This window comes from Gouania willdenowi, chromosome 5 (assembly GCF_900634775.1).
Source record: "Gouania willdenowi chromosome 5, fGouWil2.1, whole genome shotgun sequence".
Classification (NCBI taxonomy): Eukaryota; Metazoa; Chordata; class Actinopteri; order Blenniiformes; family Gobiesocidae; genus Gouania; species Gouania willdenowi.
This window is the reverse complement of record NC_041048.1, coordinates 6,712,259-6,728,354: the sequence shown is the minus strand read 5'-3', so window position 1 is coordinate 6,728,354 and position 16,096 is coordinate 6,712,259. Positions and strand designations below refer to the sequence as shown.

The window sequence follows — 16,096 nt, the reverse complement described above, 5'->3', positions numbered from 1 at the left end:
CTTGACTTAATTGTACATTTTCTCCTTTCACAAATTTGACCACTATGGCTGACCTCAACTTCAAGTTCATTTGTTTCCTGCAGCCTTTATTCTCTACTGACAGGAACATTTAAACCCATTCACTCATGGCTGCACGAGGCTCATGGCAAAATGAATTTTAGTGGTATATGTATTGTAGTGGTATATATATATATATATATATATATATATAAATACAGTGTATAGCTATAACGCATAGCTGCATTTCCATCACCCTTGGAAATGCGCAAAATCTAAATAGCACAATAAAAACGATCAATGAAAACCTCCTGCATTTTGAAAAAAAAACAAAGGCTAAATATTGAAAAAGTTTTCCAGATGTTTAAATATTGAAATGTATTGCAAAAGCACAATGGAAACAATAAACAATAGCTGCATTCCCATTACCGTTGGAAATGTGCAAAATCTAAATAGCGCAATAAAAACTGGTAATGGAAACACCCACATTTTCAAAAAACACTCAAATATCGCGAAAAAGTTTTTATGCTTTAATGAGGAGGCATTTCAGATGTTTAGATATTGAAATGTGTCGCAAAAGCGCCATGGAAACACCTTTTCCGCACCTTTTACCTGGTCACATGACCACTTCTCGCCGAGTAAACATCATGGGGTACGTGTGGACGGAAGAGATTTCACAGGAGTTGTAAGTCTCCAGATCAAAACATCCTTTAAATTAAATCTGACATTTTTAAATGTTTGAATGTTCATTGATATGTACTGTCCCTACTTAAATAAAAATAATAACAAAAAATTAACAATAGTAACACATTCAATGCGCAATTATACTTTGTCGGCATTTGGAAATATCGCTTTTATTTAGCCAAAATCTGTAATGGAATCCCAGCTACTTTTTCTGCAATTACACGTAACAGGACATGACGGACTTGGTCACATGACCACTTCTCTCCAAGAAAACATGGTGCGGTATGTGTGGACAGAAGAGGAGACACTAGCTATGAGAAAATACAGGGCAAACCAAAGAATTAGCCAATGTAAATATTAGCATCAAGTACAGCGTGTCAGATAAAAATATATTAGTTTTATGAAGTGCACTCAGTTGACATATCACCAAACGAGAACAGACAGAGGGTCGTGTAGAGAGAGAGAGCATCGTCTTCCTTTTTGCCTTGAGGAAGATCTCCACTTTGCATCTTCTTTCAGCCTCACTGCTTCTTTTATGCTGCCTCCCCGTAGCTGCCAGCTCTGCTTTGCTTTCACAGTTTGACCCGTCTGGGTATCTAAGCACCAACACATACTTGGTTTTTTTTTTTTGCTCTCTTTTTACGGTTCGACCATGCCTTCTACAAATCTAAACTAAAGTAAAATAGCACAAAACTGATTGCACAGAGAAGCAATGACTTCGACTTCAAATGAAAGTGACCAAATCAAAGGCAGACGAGGTGAAAGAGAATAAAGCCTGGAGCTTTCAAAGGACAAGTCTTTGATGTGTGAGTCATGTCGGTCATTACAAGAGAAAGGGACACTTTGATGGCACAACACTGTTAAAGTTGAAAGAAGGCTTGCATCGACAGTTTTAACTTTTTGATTAAAGTCGCGGCAAAATCCCACAAATAAAGTCAGCACTTAAAACTAAAGTGTAACTAAACCCAGAGGTTTAGGCTAGAAATGTAACGTAACCCCAAAACAACTTTTTTCTGCTTAAAGGCAGAAAGTTTGGCCTAAACGCTTTGAAATGTACTTTTCAAAATGCACTATATTCATGTTATAGCCTTTGATAAAATTGGACTACTTTACAGTTTAAGAGCCTGTGTTCTGCCATCTTGAAATCACGTGATTGATGATGTCACACGGCCCCACTGCCTGTAAACATCCCATTGTTTTCTATTGGAGAGAAGCATTCAGCCTGATTTTTAGAACATTAAGCCAGCTTTTTCAGTCAAAATGACAACTTGTGCTGCTTTTGGTTGCTACAAATAATCAGGAAAAGTTAAAAATACCAAACTTTTAAAACTTTAAAGTAGTCCCATTTTAACAGTGGTGTTCTGTGATGAAAGCTGCCTCCAAAACGTCATCATTGGCCTCCATTCTTAGCCAATAGCAAAACTCTTTTGTGATACTGTAGCTGGGTTTGAACCCATAGAGGGCAGTCACTCTTACATTTTTACAAAAAAAAATATGCCAAATTGAAATACTTTGAATAATCGACAATGCTACAATTCATACACAAATATATTTGTTTTCCGAACATTTTGGGGGTTTAGTTCCTCTACAAATGAAAGTTACAAGGAATAAACATTCTCATTATTTATTGAATCAACATTTACTATGTGCACATTTTATTTATTTACTTTATTAATTGTGCCAATTTTCACGATCATCCTTGGAATTAGGGTGTATCAAGCAATTAAAAAAATGTTAGTTTTGTGCATGTTTACATTACCCTGCTAAATAAAGAGAAAGAAATCCCATAAACACGCTGCCTTATGTTGTGGAAACCGTTTTAGCTGAAAATCATCATCTTAAACACTGTGGACTAGTTATAGAATGTCAATCAGGTTCAAATGCATGTGAAGACAAACAAGTAAATACTTGAAGTACCCTAGATAACAACTATTATTTCTACGTAGGAAGGCTTCGCACCTTTCCAGTCTGTTGTATAAACTTTTGAGTATCTCTCATTGCCTCATTTATTTGTTCAGCTCGCTCTGTGTATTTTAATACTTCCTAGGCTTGTGGCTATGGTAAAGCTACTTTAAGCTAAGAAATGTTGCGCCTGCTTTATTTCTCAATTCAAAACTCTCCTTGTTTATTTTTAAACATCATTGTATTGAGTTACATTTACTGTCAACGACCAGCTCGGCACACTGTGCGCGTCCTCCGTCTGACACTGGAAATTACACTGAGTCACAATCGGGTTTCTCTCTGCGGTGTTTGCAGTCCTTCACAGCTTTGGGCTTCATTCAGATAAAAACATACAGTAATCTGTTTTCATTTTGGTTGTTTTATAAAAACATGAATAAACTTTGTAATAACAGCACTTTCCCTCTTTTTACAATTCTTTCCATCTATGCCCAATGCAACCACGCTAGCATCCCTAAACATGTCATTAAGTCCAATGTAATTTCTATTTAAAAAGAACAAAAAGTGTATGCAGCTGTGTCCAAGAGTAAACATTGGGTGTATTTTTTTTAGCTGAATGAAAGAAACATGAGCCTGACAGTAAATTATAATGTTCCTTCCAACAGAGGTTACCATCATGGTTTAGTCATCTGAAATTGGAGAGCATGACTGTGTTGGGAAAATTGCACGTCTGGACGGACGAACTCTAGCTCATCACTATTGACCAAGGGTCTCTGTTATTAAGCAGAACTAGAAACCAAGCTGTTGGTTATGTAACCAAAACATGGGAAATTCCTGGTTTTGTGCTTTACAGATGGAGATGTGTTTAACCGGATACTTTAGAACAAGGATGTCGAACTCATTTTAGGTCAGGGGCCAAATACAGAGCAGTTTACAGATTTAATGTGGGAAAACAAGTAATTTCAACATTATTGTGCCCTAGTTTGCACTTCTACGTATACATAAAATACAAAATATGTAAGAAACCGAAAATATCCAAGCAATAATTGATAGATATCAGTCTCAACAGGATCTTCAATTTAAGTTTCCTAAATTTTGTTACCAATTTCCATTTCATAAAAGGAAACATGTCATAATTTGAGGAAAATTGGAGGATTTTGTAGGAATTGAGTATTTTTATATGGTTTAACATTAAAATGACCACCGGAAAAACCATGAGCCTCTGCAAATATTGTTGTTTTGTTTACACAGTGATTCATGTTCTCTGTCATTTTTACTTTCTCTTGCAGGCCAATTTGGATGCACCAAAGGGCTGGATTTGGGCCCTGGGCCATGAGTTTGGCACATGTGCTTTAAAAGAAGAAGGGGTAAAACTTGAAATCAAAATAAGGGTATAATAAAATAACAGCATCTCCAACTCTTTCAAAGGAACTGTTCAGACACATTTCTAACTAGAAATAAGATGTTTTTGCAGGCGTCTGACACATTAGGTACTTGATAAGAATCAGTGAGCTAGCGCTAAATGTTTGAAGTCAAATTACAACATTAATTAATCAGGAAAAGTTCCAAGTGATTCTCCTTAATATCACGTTAAGGAAGTTGAAGAATAGCAGATCAGTGCTGGTCTCGATTGGTCTTAATCTCAAGACCACGACTGGTCTCAAGTAGGGCTGCACAATTAATTGAATTTTAATCGTGATCACTATTTTGGTTGCCACAATTAAATTAACCTGATTGTCAGCAATATTCACATATAAAAACGGGCTCTGCACTGTGTAATAATGTACTTAAATAATGTATTTATTCAGTTAGCCTTTGGTACATTTTTAATTCTTGGGGTAATCTTTTTTATTTGTTAAAAATAATTCTCATTTAAAGCTTTATTTTGCACTGTAAACTGATAGTTTGTTTAAAACTAGTGTAAAAACAGATTTTTTTCCAAACATAATTGTGATTATGATCGTGATTGCAATATTGATCAAAATCATAGTGATTATCATTTTGGTACTACAACACTAATGCGACGTGTGTCACTTTCCGCCTTATAAGAGCTCATTCTTTGGCTTTTCTTTCGTGTTTTTTTGTCAGGCATAATTTGTAGATATGCATCAGTTAAATAATATAATTTGTTCAATGGTCAGTCACAAAGAGATAATCAAATAATCAAAATCCACTCCTTTTCCAAAGATTTAATACAGTTATTCTCAGTTAGTTTTACTCATTCATTTTGTATCTTTCATCTTTTCAATACGTTTTTTCTGCTGTTACGGTTTTTAAAAGGAGACCTTTCAAACTAGATCATCTCGTTTGCAGTCTCCTGGCTCCCAAACGTCTCCTCTGCCCTCTCATTTCCCTACTTCTTCACCTCCCCCACTGCTGCATACGTAAGTAGATGCATACAGTGAATGCAGCACAATCTCGCTCGCCCCTTCCCTGACCTCCATAAACCCTGTGGTACTGAGGAGGGCAAGTTATAGCCTTAATGAGCTTCCCAAGAATAATAGCTATCTGCTATGGATGAACAAAGAGAGATGTCAAACTGGACAAAACAAATACAACAATACAATACAAAACAATACAAAAGATGAAACAATCATTGTAGCTGTTAACTGTTAGGGATGTTAAATTTAAACTTAATGGCTACAAAACATGAACTGGAAATTTAATTAAAAAAGATCAGACAAAAAAACCCTACAAGTATTTGATGGAAACACTATAAAAACAAAGAGGTGCAGTGAAAGCAACCAAAGTCCATGGCTTATATTGATTATATACTAATCCAATCTACAAACCTTTTCATAAATATTCACATTCTTTCAAAAAAAAAACATCCAACCATGATTTCTCATTGAACCTCACATCTCTTTGAATACACAATGCAAACAGACCAGCAAAATTACCTAATGAAAACAAGCTTCAAAAAGTTCTTTAAGCATCAATAATTCACAAAATATATATTTTTAAATATCTACTTATTATGTCTAAGGTAAGGGAATTCTGTTGTAGCATTTCTCAGATGACACTTTTCAAAGGACACTGAATTATCCCTGGGCATGAGCATATTTTAGACCAGACATGAGCAACTGGCAGCCCTCAATCTAACTTTATGCAGTACCCAAAATAAATGCACAAATAGAATCCAAAAGTACACACATTAACAACAAAAAGACACAAAATGCCAACAAAAGCACAAAAACTGACTCCAAAAACCCAACAGAAAACTACAAAAATATGTAAAAATAACAAAAAAACTAAAAACTAAACTCTACAAAATAACAAACAAAATCTACAAAATTACAACAATACACAAAATGGCCAAAAACAACTTAGAAAGTTACAATAAAATGACAAAAATACACAAAATGACACAGAAATTACAAATCACATTATTATGGCCTACGGTGTGATAAAAGTGGACCATCTCTGTTTTAGATGATGGTTCGTTCTAAAATATAATTTCACATGAATCATAGTGAGAAACATTTAGAGGAATTCAACTGAACTGACAGTCATTGAAGAAAGAGACCCAATAATCTGCACTGGGATCTCCAGGAGCACACAGGATATAGTTTAATATGCAGTGAAAAAACAAAACACCATCATTGGCAAACCCCAAAACAAATGAGAAATGTAGAGGACAAACCTGACCCTCGAGGGCCATGGATCCATTCGATTTTAAACATCTCGCACTCCAACACAGCTGAATCTGCAGGAAGTTTACTAATGAGCCTCCCAGGCCCAGCTGTGTTAGGGCAGATTCTAAAACCTTGTGAATCGGTGCAATTTTTTTTACTGGTTATGAACAACACTTTTCTCAAGAAAATCAATTATCCTGTGTTCAATGACCAGCAGAATTTCCCAGTACAGCTCAATCTGGATTGCTTGCTTTTAGAAATGATGGCCACATGTAGCTCGATTAATTAACCTGATTGTTGAACCCAACACTGTCATTTCCTTCTAGCTTCCGCTATAATGCTTTTAATTATGAAACCCAGTTCAAGGCTGTTGCACACTTATATGACAATGAGCATAAGAATGGGTTTATTATTCCTTTAAAGAAAACTTTGGTTGGTGATTTATAATGACTGCACATTGAAAGGAGCTTGAAATTCGACAAAAACAGAAGCTCCTTAACGGGTGATAATGAATCCAATATTTCCAAGAAAAATATAACCTTTGGGCAACTCACTATATAAACATTTACCACTGAAATAGATGGGAGCAGTTTGTTAATGGGGCAAACCGTATAACTTCATGAAAACATCTGCTTCTTTTCAACCCTCAGGATCAAAATGACTTCATTTTTAAAGAATTCTGTGAGATTGGTGTTGAAATCATACTTTTCCATCTTTTTCCTCAAACTCGTTGTTGTTGCTGACATACTGTTATTGGTCTAGACACACCCTGACCTTCTGATAATCTGGGAACATATTAGGATTATTAGGATGAAGCGTTGATGAGTCCGGAATTGACTACAGAGTGTAAGTGAAGATAAAAATAATACAAAGATGTAGATATTCAATGTTTTAATTTTCATTGTGGGCACACGGTGGCACGTCCACCTCACAGAAAGAAGGTCCTGGGTTCAAGCCCCGGGGTGGAGACTTGGCTCCTTTCTGTGTGGAGTTTGCATGTTCTCCCCGTGCTGCGTGGGTTTCCTCCGGGTACTCCGGTTTATTAACCTGGCCCGTAAGTAAGATTCTCCTGGTGTTCATAAACACCAGAATACATCTCTGGATTCTGGAGAATCCATCTTGTGCTGTTCCCACCTTTGCCTTTCGAAACTGAACCAATCATGAGGCAGTGTTGTAGTTTAGGGCGGGATATCCGGGTGTGACGAAGGCAGAAGTGCTGAAGCAAAACTGGCGCATGCACAGTTGCAGGGAGAGGAACTAGCTGGGCTACCGCTATTAGCATAGCTTTGAATCAAAATAGAAAGATGACGCAGAAGGATGCTTAACTCGCATACTCGTGTTGCAAAAACTGCAAAAGTCACTCAACGACATAATGACCGCAGCATTACTATCCCAATAAGAAAGTTTTCACCTTGTTGTTGTTGTAGCAGCGTCTCTGCGGCGCATGCCGATGACAACATCATCATTTGTTACCGTGGGATTGGCTAAAACAAATCATGGTGGACAGGCGCTTCGCCCAATCAGCTTCGAGCATTCTGTTCATGCACTTTGGATGTATGCTGAAAAGGGAGAATTGGGACAGTTTGCGGTAACGTGATGGCAAAATGGCGTCGATAGCAGCTGTGCTGGTTATATTGCTTTTCAAAATGCTGTATTTTCTGCAATTATTATTATCAGCCATTTCATGTATATTTTCACTATTACAAGGAATTTAGGGAAATATATGGAATATAACTACATGTACCAAAAAACTTCTAATACAAAATATAAACTACAGAAATGAAATAATTGATATCTTACTTACACTTGAAAAGACATTTTTTTTTTTGCCATTTTTGCTGCCAACGTGGTTTATTGTGAGAGTTTGTCCACCATTGATTTAAAATAAAAAACGAACGTCCCACAACAAAAGGACTTATGGGTAATTCCCTTCATGCATGCTTCGCACAAGTGTGCATGATAGTGGGCGGACACTACGTAGGATTGGGACACCCTACACACTCGCACACTTCAGCGGGAGCGCGCAACCGAGGGGCGCCAGGGCGCAAGTGTGGGTATTGGGACGCAGCCATAATGAGGAGGGTGACAGGAAGGGGGAGATTTTTTCAAAATAAAGTCCACTCAATTGAAAGATAAATAAATAAATACACAAACAATGTCCTGACAAGCACTCTGCGTTTAACCAACCTTTAAAGCTGATCGGACTGATCATTTTTTGAAGCTCATTTGTTAAAAAAAATAAAAATATATAGTGGTAAGAATGAAATAAAAACACTTCTATGCATCCTTCTACCGGACTCCACATCCCACAATGCAATGCGCAAAAGTTTTTTCCAACAATGTCAATAAACCAAGTGTTTTTGGAGGAAATCAAAACAAACTTTCAAGTGGCAATTTTGACCTTTTACCTATTTTTTTTTGGCAATCATAGATTTTATTGAGCATTATTAGACCAATGGGAAATTTGCTCTCATTGCCTTTTAAAGACATTGATTTACACACTTTTTATGTCTAAAGCACAATCTCTTTTTGGCCTGTCATCAATGCATCTATGTCAACAGCACCTTATTTTTGTAAGCACTGGGTTTTCTTTTTTTTAAATCAATCACAGTATGTGAGATTTTTTTTCTCTTTTATTCAAAATCAAATGTTTTCTCCAAATTATGATTAAAAACCCTATTATTTTAATTGAGAGAAGAAACCTAGGTTGGCAATACACACAAACACATACAAAAAAAAAAAAAAAATTAAATAAAAGTGCAAAATGAGCCCAACATCTACTATTATACACTTCATTTATTTCTAATAAATAAATAAAAGATAAATGACTCTCATATTTGATGAACGATAAATAATTTTCCTCAACATTTTACTGTTTTCAGTTCCACCATTTACAGAGAAAAGATGATGAGAACTGTGTACAGAAGAAGAAGCGCAGTGAGACCCCCTCTGATGTTTATGTTTCTTCTGGTATTGCAGTGAACCCTCTGTGTCAGCTTAACCTAACAAAGACCAAAGGGTTAGGCCTCCCAGTATGTGTGGGGGATATTTGTTTGCATCTCCAGTCTCTTTTGTATAATATTTATACTCACAGTGTGATATCTGCACATTCCATTAAGAGACATCTTGACACGGTCGAGAAAACAATCGTTCTTCTGCTTTCCTCCAAAAACACTGCTGTAGATAAATATTTTAGTGTACATACAGAGGGCAATTAGAAAATGATTTAATGTGTATTTGAAGCTTTATTACATCCCAGAGCCTCACACTTTCTTTTTTAAATTGTAAAAATATTAAATAGTTGCTTTATTCTGTATTACCTTATTTTTTTTTTATTGACCGCCTGCATGGTTTTGGAAATGTGGCTCCATTAAAATCTTGACAGAGGATTGTGTGTTTTTGTGGAGCATGCAGGTTTTTCACAATAAAAGTGACTGGCCACAGGATAAAGCAAAAATGACAGAAAAAAACATTGTGTAAATTACAAAATAATTGAATTGTAGATATCTCAGCCCCTCCAAATACACATGGATACAAATTTATAAATGTCCCGTGCTTATATGTCACATGATGGGAGTTATTTTTTAATCTGAAATTGATGGAAAAAAAACTAAATAGTCTACAAATTGAAATAACAATTGTTCATAAAATCAATGAAATTTAAGTGAATTTAAGTTTAAGGTCACTTAATGCTTGGATATTGTCAGTCTCATATACTTTATATGTAATTTATACCAGTAAACTAGGGCACAATAATGTTGAAATGGCTCTTTTTACTGCTAAAATCTGTGGCCCCTGAACTAAAATGAGTTTGATGCCCCTGTTTTACATGTTTCTGTGTTGCACGTTATGAAACATTAGACACAATTCCTGTTAGTTGTTAAGTCTCATTAGTTGTTTAGGTCAGTGTGTGATGTTGTGACCTTGCATGAAGAAGCTACAGAAAATATGCAGCTTTTGATGGAGCAGAAACCTGCTTTATCTTAAACTAGTACAGTGCTGAGTGCACGTTGGATGTATGTATTCTTTCTCCCTCTCTTCCCACCCTTATCCTTCCCTTTGTTTTGTCTGGTCTCGTGACTGTGTTTTTGCTTAAGTACATGTTGTCAAGGTGGTTTTTTCCTAGTTTAACACCATCTTCTCCATTAGGGAATTCAGTTTCAAACTTGCCTTTTCCCCCACACAGTTGTTTTTGTCCCAACTTTCATCTAAATATATGTGTTGATGTGTGTCTTTCACTCCAACTACTGAGTTAAATTCCTTGTACTGTTTTCAGACTGTACCTGGCAAATAAAATCCTTTCTGATTCTGATATAGTGGGGGCTTAAGTAGAGTTGTCAACTATGGTCAAATGAGTATGTGTTTGAAGGTTGGATGTACAAAGAGGTGTAAATACTCTGTACTCTGTAGTGTTATAAAGGAGTTTATTTGCGGTTGCAAAGTACAATAGCGTGTGCGATTTCCCTGGTTTCATTCTATGTGACATGCACATGATAAATGTGTTAGTTGTTTATTTACTAATTTTTATATTTTTTGTTTGGTGTATTGTTCTGTTATGTTTGTTTATTGGAGTCATTATGTGTATTTTTTTTTTTTGTGTGTAGTTTTGTGCATTTCTGTTGTCATTTAGTGTGCGTGTTTTTTTTTTTTTTTTTTTTTAATTAGTTTTGTGTATTTTGAGCGCCCCCCTCACACTGAGGTCAAAAGCTGAATAGGTTTCACTTCTGGCTGATCATCGGGCGAAATCAAATCAAAATAAACGTTTTGAAATGACCAAATTACTCCAAAATAACGGATGCACACACTTGTGGTATTTGGAAGTCGTTGACAAAGTTTCAGGTTGAAAAGACACCGCGTCAGGGAGATATTCGCTCCACACACACACATACAGAACTTTCTTGCTTTCATCGATGGATTTCAGAAAATCCCAATCATGCAAATGATAAAACAGATCTTAACATATACAAAATGAGTGTAATTTGTTTTATAATATGTAGGTATTGTATATGTATTGGACTGCTTAATGTTTTTCATATACTTTGTCAGTGTTTTTCAACCTTAGGGCCATGACCCCATGTGGAGCCACCTGTATTTGGAATGGGATCGCTTGAAATGTCTAGTAATGACTGATTATATATATATAAAATGCTCATTTTATCACCTGTAGCTCAGACATGGGCAACAGGAGGCTCGGGGGGCCACATGTGGCCCACGGTCTAATTTTGTGTGGCCCCTGAAGTAAACAAACAAAATCATTAAAAGAAACACACACAATTGTAAAAATACAAAAAATGACTTTAAAAAAAAAAAAAAAAAACATGAAATTACAGAAAAATACACAGAGTGACAACAAGCATACACAAAAATAACACAAAAGAAATCTAAAATGTGAACAGAAACACACAAAATTACCCAAAACTTGCACAAGACGACAAAAATAACAACAAAAACAAACAAAAGGATTTAAGGAAACATACATAATGAAGGGGGAAAAAAACAGAATAAGAAAACAAAAATTACACAAAAATATATAAAATGTGAAAAGAAATACACAAAATTCTTATCATGAAATTACATTTTAAATTAAAACACGACACACAATCTTAAATAACTGTGTTCTATACTTACACGTTCTCAAATATACATTTAGTTAAAATTAAATACAGTATAAAAATATCTGAGCTACTCATGATCAAAAAATAAATCAAGAAAAAAAAAATGATTTGTGCATAGCCATAAATTTGTGGAAACGGTTGGAACCACTGCACTACGTGCTTTCTCTCTAACCCAAAACAGGACATGAAACGTTTCGGTTACTTAGAATGTTCCATTAAACAGTAATTTCCTGTATTTCGCAGAAAGAAGACCATGTCCCTCCTGAATTGTGGTTAAAAAGGCTGCAGCACCACCTGAACAACATGTATCTAAAGTTGCATGAACAGATGTATGAGTAATGCAACGGAAGTTGTGAAAAAGCAAAGGTTGCAACCGGCAAGCTTCTCATTTTACAACACAGGGAACTTGCAAGCTGATCGTAATAATGCTGCTGTAATATTATATGCTGTCTGTTTTAATAAAGCTACTGTTGTAACTACGGGTGTCCTGATTCAACTTTCTCACTTCCGATACGATACCAATATTGCCGCTTTGAGTGTTGCCCGATATCTACTGTATATCGATCCAATATGATATCAGCATGAATTTTCTTGTTTGGAATGCTCGAAAAATGCTAGATCAAGGGATGTTACTCAAACAGAGAACAATAGTCTAATGAGTTTAATACATTTTAGCCTTAAACATAGAAATGATCTACAATCAAATAAAATCATTAACAATTTAAATGAGAAGATCCGAAAAAATAACCTCATTAAATCCAATAAAACAATATATCAGAGATTTTAGATGCAGGTCAATATAATCAGATACTCCCCTCTTTTTCTGATATTAGACTGATAATCCGTTATCAATATGGTATCTAAATCTAGTTTGGTAGAGAAATGAATTGAAAGGCACTTTTTGATCAACACACATCCAGACCATTATGGATCAGGGTTTTTTATGTATTGTGCAATGGCACATTAGTGTCCTGTAGGACATCATTTAGTAAGTAAGTAAAAAGTAAGTAATCTTTATGTATAAAGCACTTTTCACAGGTAAAAACCACAAAGTGCTTTACACAAATGAGTAAGCTCATTTAGTATGCTTTGGTTGGATTTAACGTAAACAAGTTCTGATGAACTACGGCCAAATCTGCGGCACGTCTCAGCGCCGAACAAGCACGTACCATGTTCCCCAGAATTCGGTGAAATGACTCAGTTCCACAGAGTAAAACAAATAAAATTGTGTGACGTTACATTGTAATCTACATTGAATTACCTTTGAAACGACAATCACACGACTATGTTCCGATAAATTTAGAAATTATCGGGAAAAGGGGGCGGGCCTATAGGCGACGTTACCTCAACCCTCTTTTTTTTTGTTATCCTGACTTCCTGGCATGATTCTACCTTTAGTCACTTTTAGGGTATTTAGAGTCCCACATGTAGCCTTGGGCACTGCTTAAAGAACACACAATAAAAGGCTTCAGAGAGGTCAAGGGTGAGAACTTGATCTGTCTCTTTAACCTTCTGATAGAATTAATCTGGGCTATCATTTGTGTTGGTCACACAGAAAAAACACATGCCTTTGGGTGTGAATGCAGGGGTTTCATAAACCACACTGTTTTAGCCCAAAAAGCCAAACATGAAATACCGTGCATCCTAACCAGGCCTGTGTGACATTCTTCATTCTCCATTTGAACTGTTAGGAGGCATTTCAAAATAAGGGTCAAGCAAATTGAATTATCATTATAAAACATTACAGGGGTCATGAACGGATCCGTACAATTATTACAGTTTCACATACAGTATGTTACAGTTTTAAAGGAAATTCAGGAAATATTTGAGGTTTAAAACTGAAGTTTGACTGTGTGAGATAAAAGCTGTGAAGATGCAGAAGAAAAAAAACAATCACTACACAACTGTCTCCAATACCTGAATGCTTTTAATGTTTCCTAACTGGACGGACAGCGTTGAATCATGTTTTACTAAAGGTTTGTTTGACTGAAAGTTGGTAGCATGTGCAGTTGATCTAGCAGACAACTTTATTCCCAGCAGGGGCCACAAATGTGTGTTTGTCAGATCCGAGGGCCACATTATCAAAATTCATGTCAACATTTACAATATTGACCAATCTGAACATTAATACAGGGAACAACAATGGATTTAGTCTGTTTTTGTTCGTTTTGTATCCTATTTCTTCATTTTGTGTTATGTTTTCTTTTTTATGTGTTTTTGTACGTTTCTCTATTATTTTTGTGTATATTTGGAGTAATCTTGTGGGTGTGTTTCGTAATTTTGTTGTCTTTTTTAAATTTTTTTGTGTGTAACGGTGTCATTTTGCTGATGTTTCATGTATTTCTTGGTCAGTTCATATATATGTATTCTTATTTTCTATGTGTTTGCATTGTGTAACATGCAATGATTAAAAAATTGTCTGGAATAAATGAATAAATGATCTAAAATATCTATTTCCATTCCATTCTCAAGTGATCTATTCTGAAACCACAAGGCAGTGGGTAAAATATCACAAATGACTTTATGTGGATGAGTTTCTTTGCTAATGGGCAGAATTGGCCTGAGGTAAAATAAATAGATGAGTGGAGTTTGCCATCTGGTGGTCATTAAGTAGAAAACACTATTCTTCTCATGATGGAAGACGCTAGAAGAAAGCGATTAGAAATTATTTATTGCCGTTTTCTTTTCTTTTTGCATTTCTACACTTCGATGTATTCAAATATATAATTTTAATTAATTCTGTTTGTGTAGAAACGATTTAAAAAGCAAGTTGGTTTTCACAGTTTGTTTAGCAGAATAAACAAAATAAATGTCAATCTGATAAATGTTTAGATATTTCCTCATGTGGATAGTAGATAGTTGTTTAACGGCAGATTTAAAAAGAAGAAGGAGAAAGTTTATTTAAAAATAATTAGAAGGGCTCGTCCGGGATTTGAACCCGGGACCTCTCGCACCCTAAGCGAGAATCATACCCCTAGACCAACGAGCCACGCACGGTTTTTGAAATTACACTCATTTTCCCATTCTTACGTGCAACACGACACGACAGTACACTGGTGTTAGTTTTTATAAAAGAGGCTAACAGTGCTTGTTTGTAAAGTTAAAGCTGCAGTATGTAACCTTTTTTTTGTTTTATTTGGTCAAAAATGCATAACCATCTTAATTCATTGTATTGCATATTGTAATCCAAAGTGTTTTGAGTGGACAGTGAATCTTAGCTTCTTCTCCTTGTCCCGGAAATGAGATTTAGAAATACTGGAGCGTGACGCTGGACTTCAGCCAATCAGAGATCCTTCTACCAACAGGGCAAGCCCATGACCTGTTTTAACCATTACTGCATTATTGGCTACTCGAGCTGCTCATGAAAAGTCAAAATACAAACAAAATACACCAAATTGAAATACTTGGATTAAAATGTTGAGTTGGACCAGTATCAATCATCAGCAAAGCACTTCATACCCAAATACATTTGTTTTTTTTAAAGCAGAAATACAGTTGTTTTGGGTTTTAGTAATAATTGAATCAAACTTCACAGTGATACAGCAGTGTGTCACATCCAGTATCCATAACACTGTACATGGTGCATTGGTCGTTTCTTGTAAAATGAATAACAATTGTTACAGAAGAATTATTTCACGGACCCCCAAGCTACAGCTCGAGGACCTCTGTTGGTCCTTGGACCCCAGTTTGAAGACAACTGGTTTAAACTAAATGGAGGTTTATTCTTCTGTGAGGTCAACAAAGCACCAACATAAACCAGTTTTAAAACACTTTTTAAATCATATATTGTTAGTAAGTATAAGAAAGAAGGTCAACAATTTTACCTAGGACAACAATACTATATAATATGTTTATCATGGTATAAATATATTAATACTTAAACATAATCAAAGCTTTTTATTAATTTGTATATTGCCACTCTAAATTGAATTGATGAAATTATTATATTGAATATTATTATGTACATGCCATATACATTGATGTGAATGTATAAACTGTATTTATACAACTTGTGCAGAATATTTATTGAATGTATATTGTGAAAATAGTAAGATATGTATTTTATTTATTTTTTGTGTGATATTATGTAGAGAACCTTGTTTTGTTTTGTTGTGATGGGGTAGGTACGTATAAGCTCTGCTGCAACCAACACCATTTCGGCTGAAGATTTGGACAATTGAGTGTTTGGTCTGTATTATTTGTTTGTGAAGAACGCCAAAATAAAATTTAAAAAAAAAAGAAAAGGTCCTGCAGTAGCCTAAAACA

The 16,096-nt window shown here is 35.4% G+C and overlaps 1 non-coding gene across 1 annotated transcript; it reads right to left on the bottom strand.

The window, feature by feature from the left end:
* Nucleotides 1–14,747: 14,747 nt before the first annotated feature.
* On the bottom strand, nucleotides 14,748–14,819 carry trnap-agg (transfer RNA proline (anticodon AGG)). Its single transcript has one exon. It is a non-coding gene; the product is annotated as a tRNA-Pro (tRNA).
* Between the last annotated feature and the right edge of the window lie 1,277 nt (nucleotides 14,820–16,096).